Here is a 19,705-nt window from a genome sequence, read left to right as displayed (position 1 = left end):
TTGAATACTAATTCAATATCTTTGCCTGTCTTAGGGTTGAAAACATGTATTTTGTGTTAGACTGCAGCAAAGAAGAGGTAGAGAAATGTTCAACTCATGTAAAATGCTTGCATCACCATCAACAAATAAATAGCTTTAAGTGTATATCTCCACTATAAACAGAAAAAAAAAAATCAGAAATGAGACATTTCCCATTTACAAAATGTCTCTTTGATTTTCTCATTATAATTTTCATCCAGTGCTACACCATATTAACTGACTTCTTGTTACAGTAAAAGTCCACTTAGCCATGAGGAAATGTGGGATGGACCTTGCACTTAGAACTTTGTTAAATTTTTTTTCAGGACAGTCATTAAGATTATATGCTCCCTAACTGAAAATCAGTCATATATATCCCCTAATAGTTCAGGGAGTTGGTGAGTGGATGATCCATCACCCATTTCCCAGGCACAGAGCTATTCCTGAGCCACTGCACCTTGTCATCTGACAGACTGCTGCTCACATCCCTGTGAGGCAGTTTATAAAATCTTATGGAGTCACTTTTCTACTTCATGAAGCAGTGTGGAGATATCAGACCTTATTTATACCACATATCACTAGCTTGAAACCAAAATAAATCTGCAACAAAATTACATCTGCATTTTTCTCAGAAAAATTAAAACAGAGCTGGTCAGGAATTTATAAAGGAAAACTCTTCTCTTGTTTTAATGCATGAATTGCTGGCAGCTGGATGTGCCTTGTATTTGTAGACCAAGGAGCAGAAGAAACTGGTTTGTGTTCCTGTGCTACCTGAGCCTTTTCCCACATCCTTGGGAAGCTCCATAATCACAAAGAGAAGAGGAACTTTGGACTGGATGTTTGTCTCAACCATTTTCACATAAAGGACAGTTGCAGCCTAATGCAGAAATGCTTCCAAAATTATCAGATTCCCTCAGATTTCTGTGTCTTGAAAAGCAGTTTTCTTGTACTACAGTGAGAAAATAAGTTTAAGCCCCAACATCTTTTTGAGATTTTTTTTAGGTAACTCTCTGGTGTTCCCAAAGCAGCCTTTGCTCTGCACTGGTGACACAACCAGAGCTCTGCAGGAAAGACATGCCAAAACCAAAGAAAGTGGCAGGAGCAAGTGTGGAGCAAAGTGAATTTGGTCCCTTCTAATGAAGGACTTCCTGCTGAAGCATCCCTAAGAGCAGCTCACCTCCCCTGCTCTCGAAGGGAACAGGATTTTGTGCAATCTGTTAATAAATATGGCTGCTCCAAAGGAATACTTCACCCCTATTATCATTTCCAGTCCCAAAGGAAGAGAATAAATGAGGGTAATGCTGGCAACTGCCCAGGCTAAAAGGGCAATATCACTCAAGAGATGTCATCAGCTGCTACAGGGGAAATATTTGACTGAGTAACTCAGAAGCATCATTTTTACCCTTAAAATTATGCTATACTTCATGTATCATTTCCAGCCATGTTCTGCATCATTCCCTTCATGATTGAAAATGATCTTTTTACTCTTACTAACAATATTTAAACCAATATGTACCTGCAGGGAAATACATGATTGCTCTGTGAGAGCGCACTTCAAATATTGAAATGACAAGTCCTTTATCCATAAATCAAGAGATTTGTTGCACTTTTTAAAACTGAAATATGCAATACTGAAAAAGAAGGATATAATTATAATTTATGGAGAGAGTATTCAGTAAACAGTGTGATTCAAGTTGTTTGTGTATGCTGCTTTAAATAGCCATTATTTTGCATGGAAAACTCTTGAGTTCAAAAAGAACAAATGAAGAACTGGAATTCAAGTTGGTGTTTTATTCCATATAATGACCATTCAAATAGGAAAATCTCTACTGATTACGGTCATTTATGGGCCTTGGTAAGCATAAGAAAGTATTTTAGCTAATTTATGGAGATTAGAATAGTCATGACTTGTAGGAAACAATTTATACAAGCAGTTCTAAAATATACTTTTAGACTAGGAAAGAGCTAAAATTCTGGCAGTGGCTGAATTAGCAAAGAGAAGACACACAATGGTATTGATTAAAATTTGCATAATATCTGCTTAATTAAAAAATCAGTGTTATATATTGCAGCCAATAGATTAATCCACTTTTCAACCAGTTTTAAAAGAATAACATAATTGTAGATCAGAAATATTTTTTTCCTACAAGCAATTTGCCAAATAAGGGGCTAAAATGTAAAATATAAAATATTTTTTCCATTAGTTTTAGGTAATTGAAATGCAAAGTGCTAAGCACTTAATCTTTTCAGGCAGGAAAAGCTGCCTGCTGTCAGATTTTATTAAGTCTTTTTGCTGCTCTTTGTATAGTCAATAACAAGTGTCTAAACCCAGGAAATGATGTAGAGGTAGTGTTCAAAGGTAAGGATATGATAAGGTGGTGTTTGCATTCAGGATAATATGAAAAACTCCAACATGTACACAGGAAGATTATTCTCCATGTCAACTAATTAGCATGTTTATTGGAAGCATTAATTATTCTGACAACCAAGGAGATTTTTAAGTGTGTTAACTCTTCATATGCTCATTTCCTACATGCCTTTCTAGGCAGACTCTTTATATGTTTATATTAATAAAGTTAAAAGAAACAGTTCTTTCTAATATGTGCTAGTAAGCAAAAATAAATTCTACCAGGAATAAATGAGCTTCAAAACAAATCAAAGACAAATAAAATTCTGACAAAAATTAGAAAATCCTTGGCACATTCCAGGAGGTAGCCTCCCATTTGACTGCATGATGCTATCTGCACCTCAGAAAAATCATTTCTATTTAAGCCTACAGCTGAAAATGGCTTCCAAGATCTCAGATATCAAAGCAGCCACTAAAGAGAGGTGCTGGTCCATGCTCGGTTGACAAATGAACCATGCAGCTTCCTGACGTGTCCCAAAAGGCAGGTCCTGGAAGCCCAAACCAGGAAATCCCACTTGCAGTCAGGTTGCTGTTCCTCTCCCACAGAGATGGGCTCCAGCAGCATCTCCTGTGCTCTGGCTCTGGGGCTGGGACCTGCTTCCAAACCTCTCCTGCCAAAACCAGTGCTGCCACAAAGCACAGCTGGGACTGGCAAAAGTGATGGGGAGGGTTTGGGAGCTGATGCCTAAGCAAAGCTAAGTTCTGAGCAGATAAATAAAAGCATTGTCAGGTTTGATGATGCAATCCCAGTACAACACTTAAGTAAAGGTTTGGTGTTGGATCTGTTCATACATTAAATAATTTGGCATGTAGCTTTTCTGCTTAGAGCAGCCACTGCATTGCCAGGACCACTCTCTGCCACCAGCCTCTTCCCCAGTGCCATTTCTTGCTCTGAAATTTTTAGAGACAAATAATCATTTTCACTATGCCCAAAAGCACTGCTCAGAGCCATATTTTCCTGTCTCAATCTCACAAATCTGTTCCCTGCAGAAGGAAAAAAGAAATCTTTATGTTTTTCTAGTCTTTGTAGTGTGCCAGTGCACAGCTTTTTGAGAGCAACACAAATATGCCCTATTTTCTCCTATCTTTCTTCTTTCCCATTATTTTCTTTCAACTTTCTTTGCAATTTTTCTTTCTTTCATTTCCTCTACTGTTATTTTCCCTGCCTACGTTTCTTGTACTTTAACCATCCTATTCTCTGTTCCATCTCTTTAAACCCATATCTGAGTCAATCTTTCTTTCCTGACTTCTCCTCACTTTCCCTCACTTCTCTCATCTCCAGCTTTTCCTTTCACCTTTATCTCTGCACTGGGGCCTTTCAGTGCACACTAAACACCTTCTCCTTCTGCCACATACATGCATCAAATTAGCTGCTACTGGCATGAATGCATATGCAATGAAAACTGGGTGTTTATCAACAGCTCAGAGTTGCTGACCTCTGAGGCTTTTTTTGCACCACATTTAGTGTTTTTTCTTAAGATTTCTTCCTGTTACTCCTGTGTCTACATTACAAAACAGCAAGACAGGGACCTTTATCTATAACACACTTTGAAAAACTTTGTATCTAGGGCTGTCATCTAGCCTTTCTTTTTCTCCTGTCAGCTTCTCCTGGTTTCATCTTCCTCTGAAAAACTAAACAGATACAGATCTAATTACCAGTGTCTCAGGCCATCATTAGCAAAGTAGACACTGAATAAATTGAATATCACTTCAGGGAGATCATTACTTGAACAATTCCACAAAACCTTTTAATATACCTTGCTTTGAAACTGCACCTCCAAGCATTTTGCAAGAGCTCAATACCACACTTTTGAGGCTGAATAATTTTGGGTGCAAACAGAGAATTCAAGAATCTGCATACAAAATTTTAAAAACTCCTAAATCAAGATAAAACCCAAATAACAGCAAAGTGGCTGTGGGCGAGCTGATAATGGTTTCTATCAAGAAACAAAATATCTGACAGAGGTGTTAACTGTGCACAACTCTGCACTTCAAAGCAGCTCCTGACCTGGCACAAGGTGAACAGCACTCCAGTGACTTCAGTCATCTGCAAAAAGCTACAACTCAAGGTTCATAATTTTATAACTTTACAGATATAGGGACAAAGGTAACTATAGTTAACTACTAGAGACTCATCTGCTCTTCTTGGTGTATCAAAATCTACATTATTTTGATATAATGATATTATATTTAATATTAAATCTGATATTAAATCAGTCACATACTGAATACAGACAGCATTGATTACAAGATTGTATGGTTTTCAGACATGTTCCAATCACACTTTTGTATGGTAGCAAAATCAGTCCAAAAGGAAAAAATAACTGAAACAACTGGTTTTTAAAAAGAGGAGCAAAGTTTAAAAAGAAAAGTGCAAATCTCATAGAATAACAAACAGAGAGCTTTCTGGTAGATTTCTTACTATTATGATTGAGTTAATTTACTTTTAACACTAAAATGTACCTTTTGTATGAGATAACTTTTGGCGACAAAGCAGACTCCTTCCCATGGGAAGGGAGAGCCAAGCCAACAATGGAGAACTTCAGCCAAAATACTATTTCCCAAAAGACTAGAAAAATCAAAGGGTAAAATAAATTGCTGAAAAAAATTACTGGCTTGATATTTAAAACTGCTGAGCAGCTGCAAGTCCCATTTAAGTCACAGGGAGCTAAAACCATTGACCACCATTGTAAATCAGGCTGGATAAGTGGCAGGACCAATAAGAAGCCTGGCTTACCAAAGAGATTTCATAAGCTAATGATGTGAAATAAGAGCTCTCACTTGAGCTTAGTGGCAAAAGAAAATAAGAAAATAATACAGCTTAACAAGAAAGCTCTCAGAATCCATGATACATTTACCAATTTTTTTTGAGTGTTTTCTTTTAAAGAAGACTCATTTTCTCTGTCATGTTTCTGATAAGGAAAGCGTTTCAATGACAAGTACAGGATTATATGCAAACAAAACCTGTACAAATAAAGCAGTATTCGAGAGAAATTTTAATAAGAATTTATATGTGTCAAAACTTGCCTCAGTGATTTTACTTTTAGCTTTGTTTTTTTTTCAAAAATGTACTGAAAATAAAGAGGAAAAAAACCCATTCAGAGTCCTTTGACACTGACATGCTTAGTTCACAAAGATAAGGGAGCATCATATCATTTTCTACGGGATAGTACCATCCAAGGTGTTTGAACCTCTCTTTGCACCCAGGTCATAATATTTTCACTTGTCTGGACATCTCTCAGCACAGATTTTTGAAGAATACCATAAACTAAAATCTTTGGGCACAGTGAAGTAACAGTTAAGCATTTCACGGTTGTCTGAAATGAAATCCAAAGCAACTGCTTTGAAAATCTTTGCAAGTCTTGGAAAGAATAAAAATTATTTCAGGAGCATTCATCAATATGTTCAATTTCTTTTAATGACAGGCCACTGCAAATGGTTGTGTGTTTTGTCATTAGATGCACTGAGAAGATCTGACTACTGAGCTGCCATTAAATTAGAGCTACTCATGTTGAAAAGTGTCTCAAATTGGCCTTTTTTTTAGTAAGGAGAAAGAAATGTTTTTGTTCCTTCCTGTAATTTGTCAGAGTCACACAAATCTATTACATGGCTTGACACATTTTTGAAGAGTAATTTCTAAGAGAATTCATAAGAGAAAGATGAATCCACATTTCAAGACATAAAGACAATCTCAGTGAAATGTGCAGATCATCCCCTGCACACGCAAAATTAAGTGGACATTTTCCTTGCTTCTGTACAAATGATTTGTACCACTTTTCCACTGTTTCCCATTCCTACACCCCTTGGAAGAACCCTCTAGGGCCAAAGAGGATTTGCTGCTACCAGCCACAGGTTTTCCAGAAAACCTGCCCAGGTCACCCTACTCCAAATACTCTGGGGGCCAGCCTGGAAAGGGAGAGATGAGACAGCCTCTGGTACAGGATGGAGTTTTCAGAAATTACTCTCTGGCTGCAAAAAATCTTGGGGAAATTAAGACTGAGTCACTTGCTGACCAACAGTTTTGAAATCTTTGCCTTCAGCAAAGCAGTGTGAGACATCTGAACTGAGAGGAATGATCCCTCTAAGCACTCTGTACACCCTTGGATCAGTAATTTTCAACTGAAAAATTAAAAAGAAAGACAAACACATTCCAACAAACTGGCAGCACTAACCTGGCTTCAGTGGTGAGCATCCAGGCACAGCACATGGGTCTGTGAAACTGTCTGAAAGAGCTCCATCTCCAGTACTCATGAAAACCTCCATGGGAAAACATGAATCCAGCTGCAGCCTGATAACTTTTTTGGCCACTTTTCAGCCATTTTTCTGATAGGTCTAAAATATATGGAGTGGGAGAGAACCAGAGAAATTTTTATTTGCCACAGTTGTTCTCTGCTGTTACATTTTCTGAAGTATGAAGTTGGGTTTCTGTATTATAAAGTAGGGTGACCTAGGCCTCACCCATTGTTCTAACAGCACCCTCCACGTCTTCAAGAAATATTCAAGGTAAACTCACCTTGGGTATGATGCTTTTCAAGCCTTGAATACACCTATAGATTTTCTTCCTTTTAAGTACAGGCTAATTTTGTTGCACCAAATTTATTATGTTGATCATGACTCCAGTGAGTGGCATCACAATATCACTCACATTACACTCCACTGGTGATGCTGTGCAGTCACACCACAGTAGGAAAGGTCAAAATCTGACTATTCTGTGTTAAAGAGGCTTTACCTTCCCTACTTCCTTTCAGGTTGGCTAAATATTTGTTTCCAGGGTAGTTAGAAAAAGTCCAATAAAGTTTAACACTCTGAAATTCAGCGGAGGGTATGATTCATAATGTAATATAGTCCTAAAACTCTTCTTTTTTCCTTCTTGTTTGCAGTTGTCTGAAGTCCCCCTCAACTTTGGTTTCCAAAATAACATGAAAATACAGGAAATTCAACAAAGGTCTTCCACAGACTAACATGGACTTTATGGTGCCATTTTCTTTCATGTGAGGATATCTTAAACTTAGATAACTGCAAGAGGGAAGAAAACAATGAGGAATTAAAATATAAATGCAGCATATAATCTTTTTTCCTCTTAAGGAAAAAAAAATAGTATTTTTCAGTGATGTCTCCACTAACTTTTACTGTTTTCTTACCTTGGGTCCTCTTCACCTAGTTCAAGGTAAAGTGGGGCCAAAATCCAAAGCAGAACTTCACCAAATAGCTCTTGCATTTTGTCTAGAAATTTCTGGCTGATTTAGGAAACATATTTTAGAGGAAGATACCTACAGGAAGAAGAAGGAAGTGTCTAGAGTTTTGCTTATAAACAGCTTAGCTCAATGGGGCCTCTGATCTCCAATGAAACCTTGAGTACTTTGTCATGCAATTAAGAAGCTAATTATCCTCATGCAGACATGTCATTTTTAGGACACTGAGCCTTTCTCCAATGATGTGATAATTTCTCTTTTCAGATTAAGATGTAAACACTTTCATGGATATAAATGTTTGTACAAAAGAATTGCTTTTATGTAAACACTTCACTGGTGAAAGTCACAGAAACCTATTGATGCACAAAACTCAGCATATATTTCCAGTGCTAGTCAGGTGTTTGTTACATCTCTGAGAGCACAAACCAGGGGTAATGAGGAGCATTCTGGTTTTGATCCTTTTATATTCTGTGATGTGTCTTGTCTGCTTTATTCACATATCAAACACCAGTCACTGTACTGTAGAGAAGCTGCTAAGCTGCAGAAGCAGGCTGTAATAAGCTTTTTAAGCATCTGATGTGGAAAAACAGAATACTTGTTTATATATTCTGGAAAGTTTTGGAAATGTGAGTTAAACATGTAAGATGCAGAACATTTTATTTTACAACACCAGCAGTTATAACAATGTGAGAATTTTTACTTTAATTTGTATCATAGCAACTAATGAAGCCATTACTTTTTTTTTTTTTTTTAATTCAGCTCGCTAATAGTTTCAGTGGAAAACTTATTCAAAACACTCCACCAGAGGCAGCCCTAATGTTCCGCCAGCAAATAACATATTTCATTTATAAACCTGTTTTCCGTCCCACTTGGCTGGTCCTTTAGAAGCCTGTCAATAGACCAGGGAAATCCAATTTTCAAACTCAGCTAAATCTCATTTTCAAAAGTGACTTCAGTGCTCAGAGCTTGTCCTCACTTCAGTCAAAGATAGGACTGTAATTCAGATAGGCATCTCGGCACCACATAGCTGTGCAAGGTATGATCCTGCCACTCCTGACACAGCACAGGGGCCAGCTGGGAGAACTTGCAGTAAATCCTGGCTGGGTTTGTGACCCCTGCCTGGGCTGCCATGGTTATATTGCTATTTCTGCTCTAATGCTGTCTTTGATCTCGCTGTGCAACTTGGAGTGAGTTCAGCCCTTCACAGACACGTGCATGATTTTACATTGATTTGTTTTATCCTATTCTTTCACTGGGCTAGAAGTGGTAACATAGCCATGACCCCCATGGAAAGTCAACAAAACCTGACTTCTAGGCCCACTTTAAAAACATTAAACAAAAACCCTTAGCGCAATCCTAATTTTGAACACATTTTATAAATGCACAATTAAATACCGAACCGCTTAAAACAGTACTATTGTGTAAAAGGCAGGAAGGGTCCAACTAATCACTCAAAAAATGTTAAATCAAACACACATCTAGTACATATGGAGAATATTTTGACTTTTAGTAAAGGTATTAAGCACTGAGCTGAGCCGAGCTGCCTTCCAAAAGCCACTGCAATGCAAAGTAACCCCCTCACAGCTGGTTTTTGGTGCCTCTGGGTAAAGCTTGCCCTGGTTCAGTAAGTCCTGAATATGAGTAGGTGTTAATACTTACATCAATCTGTAGAAGGGAAAAGAGCATGTAGGATACAAATCCACATTCATTTTATTTAACCAAATATTTAAGCATGTGTGTAAGTCCTTTGAGGCTCCAGTGGGAGTGCCGAGGAATTTTTTCTCATTTAGCAGCTACAATGTTTTAAAGAAATCTAAAACTTTGTATGAAGAGGAATAATAAGTCATGAGGGAAAAAAAAAATCTGCAACTTGCATCATTTTATCTGGCGATACATGCAGCATGTTAGCAATTCAAAAAGAGCTTGTTGCACATACAAGACCACAAGAATGAGCAAATGCAAGTTCATGGAAGAATTGCATAAATAAATAGACCTCACTAAAAGCTATCACATTTTCTGTACTTGGCAAAGAATATTCAGCCAATTAAGCCATTGAAATTGACTTCTGATTTAATTACTTGAATTTCTGACTCTCAGAACATTCACTCCTACACACAGTAAAATGACCTCATGACTGAGCATTAAGACAGAATGGTATCACATCTAAAAAAAAGCTGTAGCACTTCACCCTGCTAGAGACTGCTTTCTGAAACGAGAAAACATTAAAATTACCAAGTTGTCTGGGGAATACTCATTGATAACACATACAGCCAACTTCTTTTCTTCCTCCAGGTTTTAAATTACACTGTCTAGGTGTTACATGTTCCCTCATTTTTAAACACATTCTCTCCCAGCTTTGTTTCTAAAACTCACTGTAAGTCAGCTGCTTCCCTAGCTTAGTACTAGTATTTTTAGGGTTTTATTATGTGCATGTGAATAACTTATTACTCTAGGATTGCTCATAAGTACAGGCTGACACTTAGGATTCTTCCCAAGTTTATGAAATAACTTGATTTCAACTCCAAAATTTTTAATATACTGCCAATTTTAAAACTTATACATCCTCTGAAGTGTTTGACACAAGCAATCAATTCTAGCACTTTCTTTTATATAAGTATATATATTCCACAAAGCAATAAGGAAAGGTCAAATTGGTGACTGTTAAAGCTTCTATTAAGGAATGTCATGAGGTTATTACATTTTAATCACTGTACAAAAGAGATATCTTTCAGAAAATCTCTTTTTAATCAAGGAAAATTTGCAATTCTCAAACAAGGGACAACTTCACATGAGTCCAGAGGTTATAAAACTTCATCTGCTTTGATCTTTTCAGGAAGAAAGTGCTATAGGAAAGTGTGTTCCCCTCTATTCTGTTTGATAGCCCCAGTCTTGGCAGAAGCTGTTATATTTTCTTTGGATCTGTTTGAGCATGCTGAAAATCTCTCTCCATGGAGAAAGCTTCATCACTTCATTCATTCTTTTAGGAATAAATATGTCAACATGCAGTATATTATAATAAGCAAAAGGGAAACACAAAAGCAGCTGAAGGTTTGAAAGTATTATGTTGACATTGTTCATTGTGGTATTGAACCAGAAAAAGCTGGACTTTTCTAATTCCCAGTGTCCTATCCCATACAATCTAAATGCTATCTTTTCACAAAGGGCATAAGGCCTTACTCAAGACCTTATGACTTGGCTCAAGTCTTTGAACATGAGAAACCTGGCTGAGGCACGTTGTTCATAGATTATTGAAACTTTGGGGTCACCGTCTGCCATTAATGTGTGATGCTTGCTTTGATTTTTATGATCAGAGGGGATATATTCATTTATACTCCTTTGAGTGTCTTAGAAATAGCATCAGAATTGCCAAGAGAATTAGGTCAGACTTCTTTGGGAAAACTCAGTGTCCATTAATAAGAATGACAAGAGGCAGAATACTCTCCAATGAATCCTATTCAATGTAAATTGAGAGGAACTACATGCAGAAATGATACAGAACATTGTGTCTGAACTCTACAGCATCAAATTATAAACCAAAGTTATCTTCTCTTAGTATTCACCTTTGATGTGCCTCATTGCTGACAAAGGGAGCTCAAAACAAGGACAATTTAGTTGCCATCCAGACACCAGGGATGCAAAATAACAGCTTTTGCAATTGGCAGTTTTCTGCAAAGACTTGTAAGAGAGTCAGTACTACCTTCAGTAAACATGTTTTTGGATATAAAGCATTCATATCTCCCTGGGTTTCAGCTGTGAACACTTCCAGTTCGGAAGTTCCACCAAACTGACCCCTGAAGGCTCTGCAGAGCCCTACAAGATCTGAAACACTGCAGTAAACTACTTACAGGAAAGTCCTGAACAGAGAATTTCTTTGCAGCTATCTGCAGGGTTTATTTGTAGCTGCTTTGGCTGTAGGAAGACTCTTCTCACAGAGGGGTCCTGTGCTGGACACTCTGCAAAGCAGAGAGGAGTGAGATGCACTAAGGACCGTGCTGTGAACACCAAGGCCAGAGAAGAAGGAAAGGGAGGAGAAGCTCCAGGCTCTGGAGCTGGAATTTCCCTCAGCCTGTGGAGAGGAGTACACTGGAGCAGATAGCTACACTTCAGCCCATGGAGAAGCCCAGGCCACAGCAGGTGTTCCTGAGAGGTACTGCATCCCAGCTCCAGATTAAATTCATTTCCCACAGATCGAGTCTGTTTGCTCATGTCAGTAATTGGTGAGTGATGCCCCTGCTTTTATTTGAGCCCAGGAGCATTTTTATCCTATCTTCTCCCTGGCCAGATGAGAAGAGAAAGGAGGAAAGCAGCTGGAGGAGTTTGTCAGCCAACCAAAGTACTAAGCAACCACAACTCTATCCCAGGTAATTCAGATGTTTGATTTTTGAGGGCATCATGCTCCCTAAATATAACAAGAACACCCTGTGTACATTCCTGGATGTTTTCTTCTTTAAAGGGAGACTGAAAGAGGAGTTAGAATGTGTCAGGTAGAGTAATGGGATCAGGCCTTGGAAATAAATTATTAAAATATTTGTAATTGTTATGGTCTTGCCCTCTGAGGAGGATAATTCTTCTTTTTCATTGAATAGTCAATATGGTTGCTTTCCAGAAGTGTTTATGTGTTAGCATTTCAGAATGATGTAAATAAAATGGGAGTTGAGACCTAGTTGCTTTTCCTGATAACCAACAATTTGTTTCAGCGTTTAGGAAGGCTGCAGCATACCATGTGAAGCCAAATACTTTTGAATCTGACAACTACTTCCCAATAATTTTAGTTTGCTTTTAGAGGCTTCAGAAGCCACCTAGCAGTTCTTTCACTGAGCAGACTTTCTCTGACCTTAAAGACCTGAAGTACATTAAATTGCAAAAATAATCTATTTACAAAGTAAATGTATTTTCACTTATTCAAAGGGGACAGGAATCAGAATGTGCAGTCAATGGGAACCATGGGAAACTAGCATAAAATCTAATGAAACAAGGTGGAAGTAAAGAAGGAACAGTTAATTTGCACTTCCCAGGCTTTGTGTATGCAGGAGGCAACAAGAATAATTGTCATGTAAAGTCCAGAAGATTACTTAAAATTTATATTGAATGTGTATGTAACTGAGGCAAAAATGTAAGAGCTGTTTTCATTGAACTTGTAAGGTGCCAAGTCCTACTCTCCCTTCAAACATCATGCAAAAAATCTTGTCCTGGGGACACAAGAACAAAAATGCTTTACAAATGTCTTCTATCTAGAAGCTGTAATGTCAGCCTCACCATCAAAATTCATTCCAATAATTATGGAACCATCAAGCTGAGAATTGCCATTTATGGAGCACATTCAGAGCAGCAAAATAAAGGGGTTGTGTTTCCCACTCACAGTATGAACTGGTCCTCCCCCAAAATTTAAATTGGAAGCTCAGGTCATTCCAAAGGGTGCCCCATGTGCCCTGCCCTAGCTGCAGCTCCCAAAGAGCGAGGCAAGGAATCAGCAAGGAGGAAGACATGCAGAGCTTGTCCTGGAGCCCTGACCAGCTGCAAAACTCAGGTCCTGGCCAAGGAGAAGACATCCTGCCAAAAGGCCAGTGAAACACAATGGAGCATCTCTGTCTTAGAGAAGTGGGGGTTTAGGGGAGGGGGAGGTGCTTGCTTTGGGTTTTGGCCTTCCAATTCCCTTCATTCTGCTGACCCAGCCTTGCTTCTTATCTCTGGAACTTGTGCAGCCTATTTCACAGTTCTGCTGCTGGTTAGAAAAGGGAAAGAGGTGGAAGGGAAATGGTTCAATTTGCTTCTGCTGGGATTTTTATTATTTTCACGGGATAGTAGTCTAGTGGTGGACTGTAAAATAACAGCTGAGCAAAAATTTTTTTATTGTTAATTACTATTCCTAGGAAGACTGGAGTCTGTAATCCGAGTGATTATATTTTTATATTATTTTAAGGAAAAACTAAATGAATGAAAATTCATAGTATTTTATACATTTGCAATATTTACACTAGTATGGAGTCATTTTCATCTTCAAATTGAACATAATTTTCAGATAAAATGGCCATTTTGACATCTAGAAAACAATACAAAAAATGAATCTGTAAAGCCAAAAGCCTGGACTTAGAGTAGAACATTGATTTTCTTCAATTCACAGCTAAGAACTCCAATTTCTTTATGATAGTGAAATTGTCATGAACAATATTTGCGTTGTTTTATTCTGCAATATTTCAGCCTGAAATAACTTCAGTTTTTTATTAACTGCAAGACTGAGTCCTATTCATCAGTTAGGCAGGTGTATTGCCTGATAATGCAATAAGCTTTCCTGGATGTATGAGTTGTTTTATTTCTTTTATACCAGCAATCAGCCATTTCTTTTATACCAAGAGCATAATAAAAACAAAAGGCTTATTTCTTTCTTACTGGTAGGAGAGTTATAAATTATCATCCATCAGCAATAACTGTTGCCATTTAATAAAAAAAGAAACCTTTTCTAAATCTCTCATGGAACATAATAGATAAGAATAAACAATGATATTAAAGTTGGTGCCAAAATGAGGGATTGCTGGGAGTGAGGATGTGCAGTGAGGTTTGTGTAGATAACACAGTCTGGCAACCAAAAGGAACTAATTCAGTTGTAATAAAACACATAATCCAAACTTTTCTGAAATCTAAATAATCATAACTTGTAATAATCTTAACTTGGTGTTCAAGTATTTCAAAGACAAAAAATCAGTCAGAAGCACAAACTAATTTAAAAACAACAGCAATCAAGGCAGAATGTTCTAAATATTTCAGCTGCAAAGTACCTATGAGCTGTTCACCTCAGGATCTCCAAAGAAAAGTTCCTCTTTCAGTCCTGTCCTGCTTAGCTCAGACCATTAGCTTAGCTGGTGGATTTTTCTAGATTTTCTAGAACTCAATGCCAGCTTTAAACAACCAACATGGAGATTGCTACTTCAGAAAGACTGGAGATCTTGTAGCTGCAGCCAGATATGCACCATATTTTTAAAACTGCATTCCAGATGAAAAGTTACTGTCTTGGGTAGCTGAAAAAAATCTACAAGTCTGAAAAGCCAGGTTTTCAAAAACACACTGGGCAAGCACTATTGGATGTGAACCTCTCTGCAGGACACTGCTTGCATTTAGATGGAGTGACCACATGCTTAATCAAGAAAACCTGCACAGAGTCACTAGGAATAGGCAGAATAACAACAATGAAATGTGTTAACCAAAATCACTGTTCCTCCTCTTGCTCCAGTCAGGTTGCCCCTTTCAATGCTCTACCCTGGCACAGAGCAGCCCCCCAGCTTTTCTCAGCTAAAGCACTTTTGTGCATTATTTAACCACTTTCAAACTTTAACATATTCCAAATGACAAGCACCATATTTTTTGGCCATATTTATTTGCAATGGATGGTGACTCTATAAATATCTTCCATTCTCTCATCACCCTTATTCTCTGCTCACACAACACAGTGCACAGTGTGTATTTCTGTGGAGGGCACTTCTTACACCTCAGCTGCAGAGCCCTTTCCCAGGTGCTCACTCTGTGCCTCATACTCAGAAGATGCAGCAGGACAGAGTGATCAGCAGCTCAATAAATCAGCAATATCAGTGTATGAACTGGAGATCATGGTCCTGGAAAAACTGATTTGTGGATAGACTTGTCTTCCCACCTGTTATCTTGAGAAGGTGATCAGTCATCTTCCATCTTTCACCTGGGCAAAAATTCTCTTTTCCATTTGCACAATGGCCATTTGGTGACTGGGGAGGGGAAGAAGCTTCTCCCGTTGAAGCAGGGCAGAGAGGGAAGCACAACCACATGGGAAACTCCTTCACCCTGGGATGGAGAAAGCAGAGTGCAAAATGAGACAATGCTGAGGAGCACTCACCAGCTGAATGCTGCCTGCCCCAGAAACCTCATCCAGGTGTGCAGCTGCAAGCTGACAATGGAAGGACAATACCCACAGCTTCCTATAAACCCTGAAATTCAATACTGGCTTCTTTAAATATAGATATGTTAACTACAAGGAAGATAAAGTATGACCTAGCAATAAAATTCATAGGGTTGTCCTTTTTTTTTCACTTGAAGTTTAAAAATTGAAAATATCTTTCCATTATCTCTTTCCTTGATATATAACCTTTATAAATCACTGGCACTCTATTAGTCTATACTGGGAAAGCAATTTATATGAGCAAATAATGATGTGATTTCCTTCTTTTTTATTTCCACACACACCTCACCAACTCGAGGCTAAGGAGGATGGAGTTAAGGGACTCCACAGAGTAGAGAATAAAGACACATGGGCCAGAGGGGATGGCAGAGAGGATACACAGGACATTCAACAGCAGAGCAGCAGGCTCACAGGGAGTGGATTAATATCCACTCATCTCCAGGCACCAGCCAGGATGGAGCATTAGAACAAGCCATCTGTGAGAAAGAGTTACTTGACAAAATTTTAATAGGAGAGAAAAATCTTTATTTCCTACCCCTAATCACTTGATATGGATTAGTGTTAAATTTTGGAAAGTCACATTTCACCTCACTGCCAAAAGTTTTCTTACAGACAGTTGTCTCTTCCAGCCATTCTGAAATATTTTTTTTCTCTCATTCCTTTCCTCTTTCACATTCTCCTTCCCTACTCCAGTTGCTGGCAGCCCAAGTACACATCAGCTCTGTCCCTTTGCCCTTTAGAACTCATCCTAAAAGGGAAATTATGCTGGAAGCTCATTCCTGAGATTTCATCAGAGCCTGGGGAAAGCCCATAGTCCCACACGAGCACCTCCAAATTCTTTGGCATGGATGGCCAAAGAAAATTTTTTAGAGAAAAATAACCTTACTACAAACATATTTTAAGGGCCAGGTACATTTGATCTCTGCAAAAATTGTCAAAACTTCTTTCCTAAGGGGACTTTCAAAAGACAGTGTAATGTGCAAAAGAATCAGCTGGTATTAAGAGGGAAAATTGATTGCAAACATTTGTAGAACAATGAATTCAGCAAGACACCCAGGGTAACATTTATAGGCTTTAGCATTTGGACATGAAAAGTCATCCTTCATGAATTCACTCATTGCAAATCCTAAGAAAAACATGACTTTTTTACTGGAGATGGAAAAGGGATAGAATTTGTTAAATAGCCTCTGAAAATGATGCTGTATGCCTCAAAGATTAACAACATAAAACTTCCTTCATATAAAGCAATTCCTCTGTGTTTTAATACCTTAACAAATATACTTAGGAATTTTACAATAAAGAGAAAGCGATAAGGCAATTATTTACTACCCACAAAAAGCCGTGAAACTATTTATTCAATATACCATCTAAATTACACATTAGGTTAACAGGTTGTAAATGATAATCTAGCACAAACCTCAAATGATGGCTTTTGCTTCCCAGAGTGATAACATTATTCCCAGCTAGAAGGGAATAAAAATACAAATTATTTTTTCATTGTGACTGTGAAATCTTTCCAGTTACAATTCACATGCAGTTCAATATTTTATGCACAAGTGAAGGAAGCAAGCAACATTTACATGACAGAGTTATCAGTCTTTTTTTTATATTGCAGCTGTTTGGAAAGCCACAGGGCAAAGGCATTTATATATGAGATAAGCTCAGTCTGTAGAACAAATTAATGCTGGATTGTGCATTAAATGCCCTGTCTTTGGACAGCTAATTAGCTTTGTGCTGCTCAATTAAGCTTTGAAAGGACATGTTGTGTTTCTTGATGGAAGAGCAAACATTTCCAGACTATTTCACATTCTCAGTTTTCTTTTTCTATGACTGAGAAGTCCAAGAAGAAAAAGAAAAATCCAGCAGCCTTACCAACAGGTATCAAAGTCTAAACTACAAAGTAGGCAACAAAGTTATTTTCAATAATCCTAAAAACCTTTGATTTTATGTCAAACAGCTTAAAAACATAAGCTAGTTTGGGATAGGAAGGAATGATAAATCCATGTCTTCAGTGCTTCTTAAACTAGAAAAGAAGCAGGACCTCTCCAAGGAGTGGAGAGAAACCCTGTATAACAACTTCCAATGGTTTGTTAATATTGCCTCTTTATTGAGTTAGTCCAAAATTTTCCACTTTTTTTATTCCTGGCTAGTATCCTAAGCATGAGCAAGAAAAACTCAAGTGTCTTTGGCTTCTGCAGTCATCAGTATGAAAGAGACATTAAAGTTTTAAGTCTGATGTTTCTCTTGTTATACAAACCCTTCTGACACTTAAGCAGTGAGGGTAAACCTTCCAAGACCAGGTTTCTCCAACACTTGATATTTTCTTTTTCCTGCTGGTAGAAACTAGGCGGCTGATTTCTGCCTTCTCTTTTTCTGCTTGCCAGCCTTAGAGTAGGAAAGCCTGGTTAAATTGCCATGGAGAGGGGTAAAACTAAAAGGAGATTCCTGGAAAGGAGTGATGGTTTTCAAATCCAAGCCCATGGTGGTTCAGGCTGCATTGAGCTCTAGCAGTGGGATCTCTCTTGTAGGGTGGAGCAATCAAATTCTCTTTCCCAGTAAAATTTTCATTGCTCTGCACATTAATCAACTGTTGAGCTGCAAATGGCACATGCAGAGTATTTCTTCAGTGTCAGCCAATAACCAACACAAGGAAAAACCTGTCATCAAATGCTGGCTTTGGCATTGTGAACTTCAAGAATCAGTTTCTTATCAGATTTCTATGCTGGGGTATTTTCTTCATCCTGAATCTTAAAGATAAGAGCATTTACTAAGCACTTTGGACTATGAAGTAAACAGACATCAGAAATTCTGTCATAGATCACTGATGATAACACTAACAAAGAGGGTAAAAAATCTGAGAAAATACTGAAGCTATGAAAAGGTTTTTCATCTTCAGTAACCAGTGTTATTTATTGTATTTTTCCAAGAATATTCTGACTTTCAGAAACTGCACCTCAGAGGCAGATGTGGAAATCCATCCCAAGGAAGGACTGTCATCTACCAGCCTGCAGGAGTGAGTATACATTTTGCAAAATACATGTTTGTATATATATATATATATATATATATATATATATATATATATATATATATCCACATGCATATGTATTATATATAGTATTAAAGTGGGCCTATACAAACCTGCATGTTCCCTTGTCAGAAACAGATGGAACAGCTGTGCATCAAGACTATTTTTCTGTACCTTTACTTTAAAGAATTTTTACTTCCAAAGCTCCAATTTTTTATACAATGCTATACAAGTGTTTAAATACATGTATTCTGCACAAAAAAATATTACATGTATTGTGGTAAGCACACTCATCTGTAAGACCATTACAAAGAAACCCTTTTAAATATGAGCACATTTTGTGCTTTATTTCTTTGATTCAATCTGTTTTCTCTGAGAAAACAGTGTTCCCACTCTTGCAACTCCTGTTTGGGAAGGAAAGAAAAATTCCTCAGGGTTAAGCAGTAAACTCTTTGAAATCAGAAGTTAAATCCACAGGTAGCAATACTGAGAAAGCAGTCCTTTCTATGAGCTCCAATGAAAACTCATCTAGAAGCCACAAGGAAACATTAACACTAATTTAGAAACCGTTCTCAGAGTGGTGTTTGTAATTTGTTGTATCACAGTTCAATCTCTTACGGATATTCCAGTACAACCTTTAACATTTGTGCTGAATGTGCCTATAAGGGCTTTGTTATGGCATTCCTCAAATGTTAACATGAATTAGCTCTTGATGCCTCTCTTGGAAGAGGAAAACAAAATGGCAGCAGGTGCAGCTGGAAGGCAGAACTTCCCACCAGGATGGAAAACTTCAGTGCACAAACAGAGCTAAGAAGTCTGTTTTCCACATAGAGAAATCAGCCTGAGTGCAACACTGCCTGGCACTGAAAACAGCTCTACCATAAATATATTAATACTTCTCCAAAACTGTATTTTCAGTTAATAAACCTGAAATATTTTTCAGTTGTCAGTAGCAAAACCAACCACTTCTTTATTTAAATATCAAAAAGAGGAAAAACCCAAAATTTATAATCACTGCTCTTCTGTGAGCTGCACCTCTGTGACAATCAAAGGCTCAACATCCTCAAAGCCACACAGAATGTTTGGATTTGCAGTTAGGACTGCTTGCACGATGTTTTAAATGTTCAAAGCACAGAAGT

General features: G+C 37.8%; 1 long non-coding RNA gene across 1 annotated transcript; it reads right to left on the bottom strand.

Annotated features, from left to right (window-relative positions):
• Positions 1-2,940: 2,940 nt before the first annotated feature.
• On the bottom strand, positions 2,941-18,532 carry LOC146766879 (uncharacterized). Its single transcript, XR_014956691.1, has 3 exons — positions 15,260-18,532; positions 7,567-7,695; positions 2,941-6,757 (listed from the first exon to the last, which is right to left on the bottom strand). It is a non-coding gene; the product is annotated as an uncharacterized LOC146766879 (long non-coding RNA).
• Positions 18,533-19,705: the final 1,173 nt, after the last annotated feature.

The sequence above is a fragment of the Lonchura striata genome, chromosome 7 (assembly GCF_050655825.1).
Source record: "Lonchura striata isolate lonStrDom1 chromosome 7, ASM5065582v1, whole genome shotgun sequence".
Classification (NCBI taxonomy): Eukaryota; Metazoa; Chordata; class Aves; order Passeriformes; family Estrildidae; genus Lonchura; species Lonchura striata.
The sequence above is the reverse complement of the archived record's forward strand: the minus strand, read 5'-3'. Positions and strand labels throughout refer to the sequence as shown.